This window comes from Pleurodeles waltl, chromosome 8 (genome assembly GCF_031143425.1).
Source record: "Pleurodeles waltl isolate 20211129_DDA chromosome 8, aPleWal1.hap1.20221129, whole genome shotgun sequence".
Classification (NCBI taxonomy): domain Eukaryota; kingdom Metazoa; phylum Chordata; class Amphibia; order Caudata; family Salamandridae; genus Pleurodeles; species Pleurodeles waltl.
Window position 1 is genome coordinate 470729625 of NC_090447.1, and position 17158 is coordinate 470746782.

Genomic DNA, 17158 nt, shown 5'->3' on the forward strand with positions numbered 1-17158 from the left:
CAACCTCCATTTTCTCATTTGAGCAAATGCTAATAGAGTTCCTAGGTACACCATTCACTATTGCATTGTCAGATAGTAAGACAACACTGAGATTCCGAGGGTGAGGGAGATACTGGGAACACAAATGATCACTACCTATAAGGAAACACACACAGGAAGTGGTGAAATAATGAATAGCCTAGAGTTAGTCAGTACAGTAGAATAACAAAAGCTTTCCTGGAAGTAACCAAGAAGTATCCAGTGGGGGGTGGAATCAAATAAAAAAATGTCCAAACATTTAATAGATTCCACATATTTACTTCCATACAAGTTGTGGCCTCCACACCCTGACACAGAGGTATGTATGTGGCACTTAACTTACATCCTGGGTGCTTGAGTGGGCCTCTGAACATCACAGAAATAACAATCACACAGACAGTTTGACATTTTCCTCTGGCAGCCTGTATTCTGTTGAAAATGCTGTTTTCTGAGCACAGCAACTGGATGCTTTTAAATGAATGGGTTCAAGGTAAAATCTCAACCCTCTTTTTACTCTCAGTTTTTAATTGATTGTTTACCAGCTTCACCTTTGTTTTCCTAGTGGAGATACCATTGGGGGGTTGAGGGGTGGGATACTCATTAACAACATCTTCGCAGGCGCAAGCATTGTTGACTATTCAGAAATTCACCAATTACCTATTAAAATGATTTCTATTTTCTGTTCTACAGTACAAAAAAGAGCAAAAGGCCAGCTATCAAATATGTACTGTTCTATGTCATTATTGTACCTTCGCCATGCACAGCTAATTACTTCACATATTATATCATTGATGAGATCTTGTATTGCATCTTTGATATTATCACTGCAAGATTTGCAATACAATTACTGATAAGAAAACTGTGCATGGCAAGGGCACAAGTTATAGTAATGCTTTTAACCAAAGGCAGCATGTGATGCCATGTTAACCCTCTCTGGCTAATCCAGATAATGTCCATATTTGACATCAATGCCTCTCTTTCTAGCACACTCTGTGGCCCAAAACACAAAGCTGGAGCAGAATGAGATAGCATTGAAAATAAAAGGCAGTTAAAATGGGGGACACAAGTTGTAAATAAAATGATATATTTCATTGGATGCTGTAAATGAGCAGGTAGTTAAAATGGGGTAGTGATTTCTAAGAAAAAGTAAGTACATTTGTGATTGGATGTGTTTAAAATAAAAAAAATGTAATGTACTCTTGAATATTCTTGTAATTGGAAACATTCCACCACACCAGCTCCCTTGACCTGGAGAGTAAAGTGCTGTTTCTAGAATGTATTCTGACCATCTGACCTACTGGTTCTAGTGGGTTGCTATGAAACCTCTGCTAAGAGAGTGCTGGGTGAGGGTATTGAATAGAATGCAGTGTGATTTTTCAAATTAGACTTGTTCAGACTCATTGTTATTGAATGAGGGTTTGTTTCCCTACTGAGGACTTCCCTATAAAGTCTAGTGTAGCTGTAAAGTAGTAAACCTACTAAGCTAAATATGTTTTGTGCCCCCTGTACTTATTGAAGATCTGTTGCAAAGTTACATGGGGGGCCACGCTGAGGTTTGCGACAACTTTGTGAATATGTACAACACACCCAGGCATGATACATATGCCAACACACCCATGTACATACTGAAGGATAGAGTAGCACACCCACACACACCATCATATATACACATGCAAAACAAAGAAGATATTCATGAAGACATTGACATATGCAGGTACATACTCATGCATACACTCGCACACTGAATGATACACTTATGCGTACAGTGACAAAGTCAGTCACACACTTCTCTATACATTATCATACCCAGAAAGTCATTTATGCATGTATTGAAACACCCTAACACACACTGACACATATGTTTCGACACACAGGGATACAGTGATGCATACAGTAGCATACCCAGGGATATGCTGATGCATATGCTGACACAGACAGAAACACAAAGATATAAACATGAAAATTAATGGAGTAACAGTGGGTATAATAAAGTAAGACAACTGTTTATGTTGTCAGTTCAATACTTAAAACATGTGATTTAATAGAACATAATGAAAATCTAAAAGTATGTATTTGTTTTTTCCAATCATCTACGTCTACTGAAGTACAGACAGTTGCAATGCCATAAAAAACTCAGGAACAAAAGGAGCAACATGCAGAGAATGTGGAAAAGAGAATGAAGCTGCTGGTAAGAAAACATAACAAAAATAAATCTTAAAATACTATGTGGAAAACTGCCAAAATCAAGTAAATAAAAAACAAAGGGCCAGATGTATCAAAGGGTTTTACCCATTCTGTGTCTATGGGGAAATGTGTTGATACATAAGGGCCAAAGTTTCAAATGGAGCAAAAGAAATGGAAAAGGAAATGCTTTAGTATAATATAAAATGCTATTAGAGCATAATAAATATTTACTGCTTGGTATATAGTATGAACTTATGCAATGCTGAAACTAGCACTTTCTCAAGGGGTTTTGCAAAAGTAATACTAACTTATATTTATGTTTGTTTTATTTTAGATAGATCAATGGCACTATCTATTGACGTAAAATAATTTCCTAATTACTTCTTTCTCACCACTTCTACAATGTAAAATGTGTAAAGGTATAAACCAAGATAGAGTTTCATAGAGCCATTGAAACATCAACAAGCACACTGATAGAGGCACAATACTTCCAGTCACACACTCATTCAGCCACTCACACACCCACACACCCACTCAGTCACTTATATAGTCAGGAATTTATTCAGTCACTTATGAATACATTCCCCTATTGTGAGGACTTTTTTGAAGTTCAATTAACATTTACCTCTTTGTTTTGGTTCTGAAGACTTCTCTGAGAGACTTTGCTCCACTTCGGTGGCAATTGGCTCTCCCAATGTAATTGGTTTTGCAGTAGAAGTAGATGGTTCTCCTGGACTGCTCTCTGCACTCTTACCAAGTGCTTGCTGTGGTATGTCTTCAGGTGGGTCAACATACTTGTAGTCCCACTTGATTATCTCTTAGATTCCCCCTGCAAAGAGTTTTATTTCACACAATGAGCACATGCATGGCCACTGTTTTTTCTCTCCCGAGGGGATAGTAAAAAAAATCCCAGGCATTGGATTGCCGCTGTGTTAGAGGTTTCTCATCAGATTAATTCTCCTGTTCAGGCTTTGGCTCCTGCTACTCACTTTCACCAGATGCCATTTTCTTAGTGAAATAAAAAGATAAAAAACTCGAAATGCACTACCAGTATTATGGTGATGAACAGCTTATTAAATGCATTTTCAAGCGTGTTTCCTGCCTATTTCAGAGACGCATCATTGATGCATGGAAATATGATCACATCTCCACAAGAGAAAGAAGCACTTACTTGTGTAAAGAACAAAGCTTATTAATGTGTTGCACATGACCAAGGCAAGGCAAGTGTGTCAATATTCTCCACTGCTCCAACCAGGATTCAATTCTGTGGCTCTCTGATTATGGACATAGACCACTTTAATGCATTAACTATTAGAGGTGTTATAGTTACGACATAAAATATAAAAAAAAACTTAGAAGTTCACTGAAAAAAACAAAGGTTACTGGTATGTTATAGTTAGGCCTAGGTGGAGTTTGTGGAGTCATGCTATGGGGAACTCCGTGAAGTGGTTAAAAAACTCCAACGTGCTATGTGGAGTTCTGCAGGTGGGTGGAGTTTCCTGTCACACCCATCTGTGTTTTTCATCAGATGAAATGCAGAGTACATTCTCACATTCAAAATCAAGCGGAAACAGCACCACATGGCTCTCATGAGGACATCCATCTTTTTTTCTTACTGTTTTTATGGTGCATGGTGCCTGTTTTTTTAATCCCTCCCTAATCTTTTCAATCCTCCACCCTCCTAAATAATCTACTGCTCATTTCTATTTATTGTTTTAATGTTTGTTTTTGTTTCTGTGTATTTTTAAATTTTTTATTTTTTCGTGCTTCCTGTGACTTTTTGCATTTTTGTTTATTTTTCCTTTTTATATGTTAGTTAATATTTGTAGTACTAGTATGCATCCATGCATTGCAAAAAAGGGAGAGTGAGTTTGTACATCAAGGGGATTGAGAAATTAGAACATTGATTTCAATGCATTATTTCCAAATGTAGTAATTAGTAAGGACATTTGGAATAGAGATTTTAGGATTATTATAGCCAACTCAATAATAGTCAATAATAGTACCATAGGCAATCTTATTTAGATACATACAATGTTACTAAGTTTGCCTGTTATAATAATATTGTGGAGATTAACTGTGCCACTAATCACATTTTTTTATCTTCTTTATTTCTTACATCAACACCCAAAGGCAAGAAGAAGAGGCAGGTCCAGGAAGAGCTCAGCAGGAGGAGGTGCCAACCACCAGAGCCACTGCTGAGGACTCTGCTGACCCCAGTAAGTCCTATTGTTTAATTATCATGAGTATTTCCCTAGGTTTTACCTCTGCCCACTATCATACTACTTAAAATTTTGCCCTGTTTATTAGGTCAGGCATTCAAGACCTCTTGTATATACTTTAGTATATAATTCTTTTTTGGGCTCTCTTCTTTTATATAAGTTTATTTCAGAGTCCTTGCAAAATCCTTGCTTCCTAGTGGTCAGTCCTTTTACTTTGTCCCACCTTTTCCTCAGTTGTACACTCCCCTGTAGCATGACCCCAGTACTTGTACCCTTCCACTTGTGCCATTAAAGAATTTGCTTAGGGACTACTTTTTTCTGAGGCTAAGACCATTCAACCAGAGCGCTGGATGTTTTCAGTGGCTTCAGTCTGTTTCTGTAAACAGGTCTATAATTCATTTTTTCTCTGGTTACATGTGCTGTGTATTCAAACACCGAGGTCAAATGTTAGAGGTTGTTTTCTAGGGTGCTTATTTCTGCCCCCTGTCGCCGGGCTACAGACAATTGTGACTACAACTGTGTTATTGATTTCCCTACGAGCTGGCGATGCATAGAGATAATCGCTACAGATAGAATATTTAAAGTATATTTCCCCAATTTAAGATGGCGACCTGTTGTGCGCGATGACGTCATCAACGTCATGATGTGGCTGTCTCTTTTCCTTTGCTGTGGCTTGTTTATCCTGCCATCAGTAGAGCAATGCAGATAGATTTAGTAGGCATTTGTCTTCAGTGATCCATACGCTGAAGTAAGCCTCTCTAGCATTCCTTCTCCTTGAAGTGTATTCCCACCTACTTGTGAGTCCTTCGCTGTAACACGGATAATAGGTAGCTCTAACTTTGCTGCCAGCACCATTAAATACCAAGATAATCACTCTCCGCAGAGCCCGGCTTCTCGCCAACAGGTGACAAAGTGTGAGACACGAGCTGTCTGTTGTACCTTCAAAAAGATGCTGAACTGGGGAAACCCCATAAAAATTTGCCATTTATCAATAGCTAAGCAACCATAACTTTCTATAATGCACTGCAGATGACATAAGACGATGTTACACATGGCATGGCAAATTACTTCATTATGTGCCTCATCGGTAATGGCTTATCGCATTACCATTGATATCATCAATTTAACCTGTTCGATGTACATGTGAAGAAAACACAATAATCAAGTAATAAAACAAACTCACTTCGAAGTGGGACACACTATTAGAAAATCTAGATATACAACAAATCTGCCAAAAACATTATCTGACGCAATACATGTTCAACATAAGACTAGAAAATTAGCATAAAACCTTTATGAGTGCACAACATGGCGTCGTCTTTGTGACATTGCAATCTAATGTTCATTGGTAGTAGTACACCTTCCTTGGAAATAGCACGTGCAGTCTATACTCCACACAACTATTAAACAGTGGGAAATGACAAAACTTTATGGCTAGGTAAAAACATAGTAAGCGCGAGGACACATGTTCAATCACTTTTGAATTCAATACTTTATTTATGATAGTATACACATGAATGCATTACGTGAGCCTGGCTTCACGCCACTAGGAGAGGCACTCTCAAGCATCTGCTTTGCATCACTGTGACACAAGGAGAGTCCAAGTGTGAGACACAAGCTATCTGTTGTATCTTCTTTTTGAAGATTGATATCTTAATAGGTTGATATCTTGAAGGTGATATCTTGATATCATCAATTTAACCCATTCGATGTACAATGAACTCACTTCAAAAAGCATTTCTCTACCTTACACCCTCTTTGAGATTTGAAATTTGCAGCAAATACATGAAATAACCCAGCAAAGCGGACTGTTTTATTAGCCTTTACAGAATTTAAGTAAATTGAATGAGCAGCAGAATAAGTGTGTTTAGAGTTGAAACCAAGTGATTTTGAATCAGTTACAAAAAATAGTTATTGTAACATAGTCATGAAATGATAGGTGTTTTTTTTACTTATTAGAGTTTGCCTTACAGGGTGACATGGTGATGTGTCGGCATTCTCTGCGGCAAATGTCAGAGTTGGGTTGTCTCAGGCCTTGTGAAGGTTACTTGCTGTGTCTTCTGCAGCAGTTGTATATTTGCATGATCACTGGTGGCAGTGTGAATACGTGTAAGATTGGCTCCCTTTTTTTTTTTAAGATATCAAAATTTAACCAGGAATGCGCCATATTACTGCTGTACTATAAAGGGAGTGGCAACATTTATTTGGTGCAAAAGTGGTGCAAACGTACAAAATTCAATGATATTTTGTAAGTTTGCACCACTTTTGCATTAAAAATGTATGCAAATGAAGTGCTAAAAAAGTATAAATCAGGCCCCACATGTCTTTCATTGACCATTATTATTGCACCCCTTCATTGCGCTTCAGTGATTCATAGTCATCATCATCATTTGCTATAGCTTTGCTTCTCAATTATGAAATGTTTTTGTTTGGCTTGATTACCTGGCTGTGATATTTTTGATAGAAGATACTGTAGTGGTAACCAAACTGTAGTGATGTATTGCAGTTGTATTTTTTATTATAAAATACTAAGGGGAGGGGTATCTGGCATCTAAATTATTATTTTTTCTAGCCACACAGAGTGCTGTTGACACATCAAATACCAGAAGAAGCAGGGGTAGAAGCAGCAGCAGGGACGGGCAGTAGTAAGTCACATTGCTTGCTTATTGACAATTACTTATTATACTTACTAGCTACAAGAGCGTAGTCGACTCATGACTCGTGATTGTGAACCCCCACTTTACCAGCTGCAGCGGTGGTTGAGTTATGACCTCTTCTATCTGCAACTCAACAAAAGCTCACATAATGTAAGCTAAGAATGATGGCTTGATGGAAACAGGAAAGAAAGGAAAGTTAAAAGAAAGGATGGGTGAAATTAGTGAAAGGAAATGATGTGTGGGTGGGTGAAAGGATGTGTGGGTGAGTGCTGGGTAAATGGATGGATGGGTGAAAGAAGGATGATTGAAAGAAAGGGTAAAAACTGAGTGGATGGATAATGAATTTGGTGAAAGACTACATGAGAGAAAGTAAAGCTTAAATCATGGGGGCTATGGGTGAATATACTTTGGAAGAATGAAAGGATGATTGAGTAATTGCTTGGATGAATAAACAAGGAAGCTCTTCTGAAGAGGGGCCTACTTCTCACCTACTTTGTTTTATGGTTATCAAATCTGTGGTTCAAAGTGGGGAATATTTTAAATGTTGGTCTAATCCCTTGACTCACTATATCAGTTAAGCGAGGCAGATGTATCCCACCCATCATTATTCATCAATCCCCTCCCTGCCCATGGCATTTTACCACCCATGACCGTATGGTTCAATTTGTGACTGCAGTGTTGGCTGTGCAATGTGTGTCTGCTTCAGTTAATGCAATATTTATAAAGTTTTCGATGGACTGAAAACTGAACATACAAGGAGTGTTTCCCTTTGCCCACTCAGTCACCACTTAGTACTTCACTCCTTTATTCCTCCTAGGTTCTTCCATCCCAGCCTAAAAAAAAAATGAAAACCCCATTCTTGGCATGTGCCACATTTTATGACCATGTGAAGTGATACCAAATATATTTAATGGTCTCCCATAACAGATTTATTTTATGCCTGATCAGAATCTGTGATCAGACACCCCTCTGTACTATAGCAAAAGGTCTACCTACCCACCTAATCCCTCTACCGTAACCTGCAGTAGAGTAAGTCAAGTTTCATTTCCTTACTGTCCAGAAAATTCCTTTGTTAGAAATAATTTGTGGTTGTGGGTGGGCCAGTAAGTAAAGTCAGACTAATGTGGTCATTACAAACTCGGTGGGATAAAACCTGCTGAGTTCAGCGCTGGCGGTCTACAAAAGACCGCCAGCGCGTTGAAGACCCGGCCAGCCACATTACCAACCTTCCGCTGGGCCGGCAGGCGGAAACGATGCTTCCGCCAGCCGGCCCAGCAGAATACAGGGCATGTTTATTGATGCCAGCTCCACATGGAGCCGGCGGCACTGTAGCAATGCGGTGGGTGCAGCAGCACCCTTCACGCATATCACTGCCCGTAAATCGGGCAGTGACATGCACGACAGGGTTGTGCACGGGGGCCCCTGCACTGCCCATGCCAAGTGCATGGCAGTGCAGGTGCCCCCATAGGGGCCTGGGGCACCCATTCGCCAGCCTTTCCTTGGCGGGGTAAACCACCAGGGAAAGGATGGTGGAAAACAGGTACATTATCTGGCGAGCAGTGCTGTCGGATATGTAACTCCGCCATCGCCAGGCTGCCTGGTGGCAGTAGCCTGGCAGTGGCAGAGTTACGCCAGTGGCGGTCTGGGCCGCCATGCCGGCGGGGGTAATTACCGCCACAGCCGGCATGGCGGCCCAGACCGCCATGTTCATACTCAGGGCCTAAGTGCCTAATTTGATTTCAAGTTTGGTGTAAGGGATACTATATGATAAATGTGCCAATAACAATCAGTCTGTTCCTTTCCCTGTAGTACAGTGCCTAGTTTTCCATATCATCTACTTATGGCAGACAAGATAATAATAGCTGCATGTTATTTGTGATGTATGTGACATAGTATACTATTTATTATTGATCTGCCTCTTTGAAGTCAGGGTAGAAAATGGGAGGCATTTGGAGAACAGGAGGGTCATTGGAATTAAAGATAGATAATTGAAAACTATAGCTGCCCCAGATGCAGACAATATTATGTATAGAAAAGTAGTCAAACAGTAGGAAAAAATCATACAATAAATAACATTCAATGAAACTAAAAATCAATCATTGGTATCATATTAACATTTCTCAAATTATTTGTATCAATTTATTCATCAACAAAAAGGTCTGGCCAAGAATTACACAAATGTACAGACATACAAGTACCCTAATGAACATATATTAACACCCTAGTGGACATATATAAACATCTATAAACATCTATAAACATGTATAAGGTGCTTCACAACTCTCCCTTATTCAATGCAATGTGGTTCTGTACTAATCATCACATTAATCCACATTCCAGAGATGGTTGCCTGATTAATCACATCTATAATGTTTTTTATTTCCTAACATTGCTTTAACAGAGATGTTGTCCAAACTCCTCAAAGGTTTATTCAATTTTATTGGCAACCTCTCGTAAAAACAAGTCGATGCGTTTCGGCCCCTTCTCTTATAGGCCTTCTCCGGACTACCTGAGATGTAAGTACCTAATGGATATAAACAATGTGAATTACTTTCACTCTATATCGAACCTTCAGCTCTCTTCACCATAAGCAAATGGAAAAGATTTAAAAACTATATACAAGCTCTCCCCATTCTGTGATATCTGCCACCTTTCACCAACAAGTTAACTGCAATAGTTACTTTTCAAAGCATGTAATTTATCCCATGCGCTAATCAAGATTAAAATGCAATTTTTTTATTAAGATTACAAATTTAAAGGCCCATTCACTATCGAGTGTGAACTAAATGTGTAACAAGTGTAATTAAGACCCTCTGTGTGACCAGCACTACCTTATCTACCTTCTCAAAAAGCACAAGTCAATACCTTATCCGAAGCATTTATTCGTATCTCAGGATGTCACAACTCTCCTGTCTTCAGTGAGAAATAAATTAGACAAGTTGTTTTTAGCGGCCTACAATTTTTGTAATGTATCGTTCTTCTATCCATTTACAAACCCTTTGTGCTTTTCATTACTTACTTGCTTCACTGGACTGGAGATCTTTCCTCCGAGCATTTGCAAACACCGCTGTTTTACCACTGGCTGTTCATCTCGTGTCATTTGTTCAATTACAGCAGCCGTTTTAGACCGTAGGTCATGAGTTACATTTATTGACTGCTGCGGCCATCTTGAAACATGTCACAACCGCATTTGCCTATTGGTCAACTCTTCCCGGCCTAAATAACTATATTTCTTGTATTAATACTATCATGCCGCCAATTCATTTATCGCTTACATTTTTCTCTGTACCCTACCTGTTATCTCGAATTACTCAATTTCTACAAAACCCAATTTTTCTCTGTACCCTATCTATTATCTCAGATTACTCAATTTCTACAAAATCTTGAGGACAATCCCCTTTTGTATTTTCCGAGCCTTGCAGCCCTCTAAAAGTACAACTAACATCACCTTAAATATTGGTCAACATTTTGTCTACTTTTTCTAAATAGCCGCTGTATTCTGTTATATATATTCTATAAGTGTTTCCTATCTTTATAAATATTACCAGTTTGATCTAATTTAAATTGTAATCTTGTGTACTCTCGCATTAACAGCTACAATTGTGCACATAAATAATCATTTTGTTTATGCCACATGGATCTTCAATGGCCTTTCTACTAGAAACAACCTGATTTTATAAATATATATCGCGGACATCAGTATAGTGAACTTGATCAACCTTCAATAAATCATTAATGCACTAGCACTGAGCGCTATCTCCCCAGACAGAGTGTTTATCTCAAATAGGGGGCCACATTTCATCCAGATCATTCAAACCTTGTCTTGCCGTCCCGTACTTCTCCATGAGTCTTGCCTCCATTCTGATCAAGTTCGTGGAGATTGATGATCCATCGTTTTTAGGCTGTACCACCTGTAGTACTGTCCACCAGATTTCTTCTGGTTTATGATTCAGTTCAAGGTAATGTTCAACTAATGGTGCATTTCTAATTTCGCATCTGATTCTCGATCTGTGTTGCAGGATTCTCGTTTTTACTGGCTGTGATGTTTGTCCTATATATTTCAAACACATGGGCATTGAATACAGTAAACCACATTGTTAGTGTTACAATTAGAAACAATTCTTGGAAAATGCACAAAGCCATTCATCTGCACCTCTTTAGTCTTACTAGTAAATTGGCATGCTTTACAACTCTTACATTTGTAGTGTCTTTTTGAATGAAAATAAAGGTCTCTAAATTCTCAACCGACTCAATATTCTCCAGTTTCTATTGATAATTGATCCTATTTTATTTGCTTTAGGGCTGAAGGTAATAACGCATGTCAAAGGATTATCTTGTTTCCTTATTTTAGGAGTCAGTAGAGATTTGCTTGGGGTGAACCATGCTCTTTTAGAGGCTGCGTTTACTAATTTTTTGGGGTAACCTCTGTTGACCAATGTATTTGTTATCTCTCCCGCATTCTCAAAACAATCATCTTTATCGCTACAATTTCTTCTAATCTGTAAAAATTGACCATATGGTAGATTTTCTTTTAATGTTCTTGGATGACCACTTGAGAAATGTAATAAAGTGTTGCAGTCCGTCGGTTTTTTGTAGAGACTGACTTGTAGATGACCTTCTTTGGATAAAATCTAGAGTCTAAAAAATTTATTTTCTTAACATCATAGTTCATTGTGAACTTAAATTCCACTGTAAGTTGGTTAAACCATTCAGGGAAGTCTATTAAGGCTTCCTTCTTTCCTTCCCAAATCATTAATATATCATCTATAAATCTGTACCACTTACTAATGTTGTTTATGAAAGGATTTAAGTTGTCATAAATCCACTTCTTCTCGCAGCAGTCCATTACCAAATTTGCTATCTCTGGAGCAAAGCTACAGCCCATAGCTACTCCTTTGACTTGTAAGTAAATTATATCTTTGTACCTGAAGAAATTCTTTTTTAGACAGAGCATGGCTAGATTCATAAGGAATTCTGTAGGGGTATCAGTTGGGGATAGTCTTGTTTCTAATGTCTGTCTAAGCACCTCAATAGCCTCATTTTGGGGAATATTTGTATAGAGAGCTTCAATATTGAAGGTCACCAAGATCTGATTATCTTCATCGTATGGTAGATCCTCAATTTTGTTGATGATATCCATCGAATCTGTAACATACTGTAGCGATGTATTCCGTTCTCTAGTGCCTGGTGCTCGCGACACGGAGGCATTCGAGAACGTGAGAAGTGGAGATGAGACGGTTTGTGAGATGGACAGATGTAGCTGCACGTCTCCTTTATGTATTGGAGAAATCCTAATAAACTTCATGAAAATACAACACACCAGTGTCAGAAGACATCTTTACAGTTTTGGCGATGAGGACAACCAGGAATCAGAGTGCGGCGTGCGAGGGAGCGCACGCCGTAATTAACATCACGACAATCGTTGTGAAAAGGATCGTCAGGTATGGTGGCTTGCTACTAAACTTCAACGGTGTTATATAAACACTGTGATTGAGGTTTACACCTCTATGTGTGCTGAGTGCCGCGCACCCATACCTGTTTCCTGGGAAGGTGGCCGTTGTTAGAACTCGCGCCTATGTCACAGTTGAACGTGCGCCTGAGCCTTTGTGTGTGTGACCGACGGATTAGTGCGACGTTGTGACGTTGCTGTAACCAGGGCAACCACCGCGCAAGCTTTGAGACAGGATAATAAGGAACTAGTGTGCGTTGCTGCATTAGGCTTACTGTAACCTTGGCAACCTCGGCAATCACCCACTGCACGTTGCTATATGAGGAACAACTGAAGGTAGAAAAGGAACTGAAACCTGCATAATGAGGAGGAGACTGTATCTAATAGTGCACATCCCGGAGTGCATTATGTGTCACCAGATCAACTAATTAACTTCAACAAATTAAAAAAATATATACATAAAGGAACATTTATCTTATACTTCACAAGAAACTTTGCACTACAATATTATATTATATTGCACATATAAAAAAAAAAATCATAGTCTTGCAAACGCTAGGAGACTGTGCAGCTACAGTATGGTTTCAAATAACCAGTGGAATTTAATGTCACCTCATTCTTTCATACCTGCTTCGGGTACATTGACGTTGAAATGGGAAGAGTGGAGTGAATATTTTAAAAATTATATCTCTGCCATTGATGATGAAGAGGAGTTGTCTGCGGAAAAGAAATACAAAATTCTTCTACATTGCTTAGGACCTGGGGGTTTGAAAGTTTTTAAAAATATCAATGAAAAACCTAGACAAGAAGGTCAAGGCGACGTGTACGTCAATGCACTTGAAGACTTGGATAATTACTACAGACCTAGAGTCTTTATAGCTGTCGATCGTTACAAGTTTTTCCATCGGAAACAAGGGAAAGACGAACCAGTGGAAGATTATGTTTCCGCTTTAAAGAATTTAGCAATCAATTGCAGATTTGGTGTGTTACATGATGAACTTATTTGCGATCAAATTGTTATGTAAACTTCTAATCCACATATCCAAGATAAGTTATGGGCTAAAGGAGAAGACTAATTGCAAGAAGTTATTGACATCGTAAAAAGAGCGGAATTAACTGGAAGGTGTGCTAAAGAGGTTTTAAAGGATAACAAGAGTGATGAGTCGATAATAGCAAGAGTGAAAGGAGAAAATGTTATCAAAGATCTTAAAAAGAAGTGGACAGGGAAAAAGGAGTTTGAACAGAAGAATTTTAAATCAGGTGACAAAAGGAAATGTTACAGATGTGGCAGTTATGATCATTTAGCAAATGGTAGATCATGCCCAGCAAAGAAGCAAAAATGTTTGAGATATGGTGTAATCGGACATTTCCAAAGGGTGTGTCAGAAGAAAACTGGGAGTAGTAGTAAAGTGTTAAAGCTAGAAGACACTAATTCCTCTGATGAAGATGATTTAAATATGTGTGTCTTATGTTAGATGCAGAGGATGAAAATTCCATTTTGAGCATAGAACAGGAAAATATGAAGAGGAAGAAAAAACCAAGTTGTGAGATCATCTTGGGCTATGTCGCGATATGTCTTGTGGTAGACTCGGGGTCTCCGTATACTATTGTGAATCGGAATGTGTGGGAAGAAAAATTCAAACACGTGGTGGGTGAGGGGTTATGTTTACCAGATTTTACAATCAAAACGTTTACTGGTGAAGTCATTGAGCTGCTAGGGTTTAAAGAAGTGAAATTCAGATATAAGGATAGAGAAACAATGGGAAAATTGTACATTGCTGCAATGGGTCCATCTGTTTTAGGCTGGATTGATCAGGGTAAATTAGGCATAGTATTGGATCCCAACAACCCTGAACCTGTACTAACAGCGCAAACAGAATTAGGAATTGGTAAGTTAGTTTTACAAAGTTTCCCCAATGTGTTTTCAGGGAAAATTGGAAAATTGAAGGGGTTTATGCACCTCAACCATTAAAAAAAAAAACGCAGTACCACAGGTACATAAGGTAAGGAATATTTCCAATCCATTGAGAGAGAGTGTTAAATTACAATTGGACAAACTGTAAGAAGAGAAAATCATAGAACCTATTGAGTCCTCGGAGTGGGTGGCCCCTTTAGTCATGGTGAAAAAGGCCAATGGGAATTTGCGATTATGCATTGACTTAAGAGATCTCACCAAGAGCATATTGATTGATCAATTTCCCTTACCACACATCAACGAAATGTTGTACGTACTAGAGGCAGAAATGTTTTTCTTCTATCGATTTGAAAGCAGCTTATCATCAAATTTGATTGCATCCAAATTGTAGGGATTTAACAGCTTTTATTACACTATTTGGTTGTTACAAGTTTAGAAGGGTACCATTTGGTTTGGCGTCAGCTGCGGCCATGTTCCAAAGATTAATGAACTCTTGCCAGCTGGTATTGATAATGCCATGGTCTTTCAGGATGATATCCTCATAATGGGAAAATCAAGAGAGGATCGTGATCAAACATTGTTAAGGGTTCTTAAGGTTTTAGATGAGAAAGGATTGACAGCAGAATTTGACAAATGTAAATTTGCCTTTGTTCATGTCAACTACTTAGGGCATGTAGTATCTGCTGAAGGGATTAAACCAAAAGAAAAATTATTATCAGCAATAAGTAAAGCAGCCAATCCACAGAACAAGGATGATATTCGTGCCTTCCTAGGTCTTGCGGAATTCTATTCCAAATTTGTTAAAAACAATTCTACTAAAACATACAGTTTAAGACAATTGCTCAAAGGAAGAAACAGATTTGAGTGGACAGAAATATGTCAGAATGCTTTTAATGTGTTAAAAGCTGACATTTGCAATGCACCCCCACTGCAGGGCTTTGATCCAAACCTCAAAAGCATCGTCACCACAGATGCTAGTTTTAAGGGGATTGGAGCAGTCCTTACTCAGGTGAACATAGAGGGCAAGGAAGATACCATTGCTTTTGCTTTGCGTTCGTTAACTTCAGCTGAAGAAAAGTATTCAGTAATTGAACTAGCATGTATATGGGCTTTAGAACATTTCAGGCAATTTGTGTGGGGAAACACAGTCACATTGAGGTGTGATCATAAACCGTTAGTGATTGTTTTACCTACTAGGGGGCTGTATAAAGCCTCTCCAAGGTTGGCTAGAATGTCAGTACATTTGTTTGATTACAATTATACCGTGCAGTACTTGCCTGGTGTGAAGAACATTGTTGCAGATTTCTTAAGCCGCATGCCTTTGCCTCACAAGAATAAGGAAGAAGTGACAGATGATATGTGGGTGGCTATGGTAGATGAAGGTGTTTGTCAAGGTATAACACGGGATGAATGGATAACAAAACAAAGTTCAGATGAGACACTAAGCGAATTGAGCAATATAATCATGAAGGGGTGGCCCAAACAAAAAATGTTTATCAGAGAGTTGTGGCCTTTTTGGGAAGTGAGAGATGAGTTATCCATGGAGGAAGGTCTGTTACTTAGGAACGGGAAAGGGATACCCCCTGTTGTGTTAAGAATGAAAATTCTAGAAATTTGCCATGAAGGTCATCTAGGCATTGGCAAGACTAAGAATAGTATACAGTATTGGTACTGGTGGCCAGGATTAGATAAGGATATAGAAAGAATGGTCAGTAACTGCATGGTTTGCGAGAATGCGGATAAGACACAAGTGACTTTGAGACCGCCTTTGCATCCTATACCTTGTCCCAACATGCCTTGGGAGAGTATAGGTATGGATGTCATGGGACCTATTGGTGAGGGTGAAGGCAATCTTTCCTACTTGTAATTGTGGATCACTTTTCCAAGTGGCCAGAGGTGGGCATCGTCAAAAAAGCTGACACTAGTAGCATCATTAAATTCATGGATAGAATCTTTATTAGAGAGGGTTTACCAAAATGTATTGTATCTGACAATGGGTCTCAATTTACATCGGTGGCTTTCCAAGAATACATAAAAAGGAGTGGGAATAAGCATCACACCACCTCAATTTATCATCCGGCTGGTAATGGTGCTGTTGAAAGATTTAATAGAGTGCTCAAGGGTATGATTCAATTGTCAAATTGTAACCAGTTGATTTGGGAAACAGAATTATGGAAAACTCTTTGGCATTTAGAATAACCACATGTATAAGTACGAATACTAGTCCATTCGAACTCATGAGGGCAAGAACACCAATGTCAAAGGACAATGTGGGTTGGCTCAAAGCTCCTAAGAGGGTGGATTGGTCTCCGGAAGAAGAGAGGATGAATGTAGCAAAAGCTCAAGTTAAATATAAAAAGTATTTTGATGATGTTTATAGAAGCAAGGAGTTTAAGTTATGTGTCGGCGATGTAGTGAGAGTTTAAAGCAATAAGTACACTGGAAAATGTCAAAGTAAATTCTCGACTCCCTTGAGATTGGAAGCAGTATACAATAACTCTGTAAAACTAAGTGATGGCAAGGTATGGCATGTATCTGCATTATCATTATGTAAAAATACCAGAGTGGACGGAAAAGGTAAGAATAATATTGCGGAAGACCACAGGTGTAAAGTATGGTTGGACGATGATAGTGAAAGGAGAGAGCAGGATGATTTCATCAGTCCTAGTAATATTAACAATAGTCCTATAAAAAGTTAATCTAACAGTTCCTA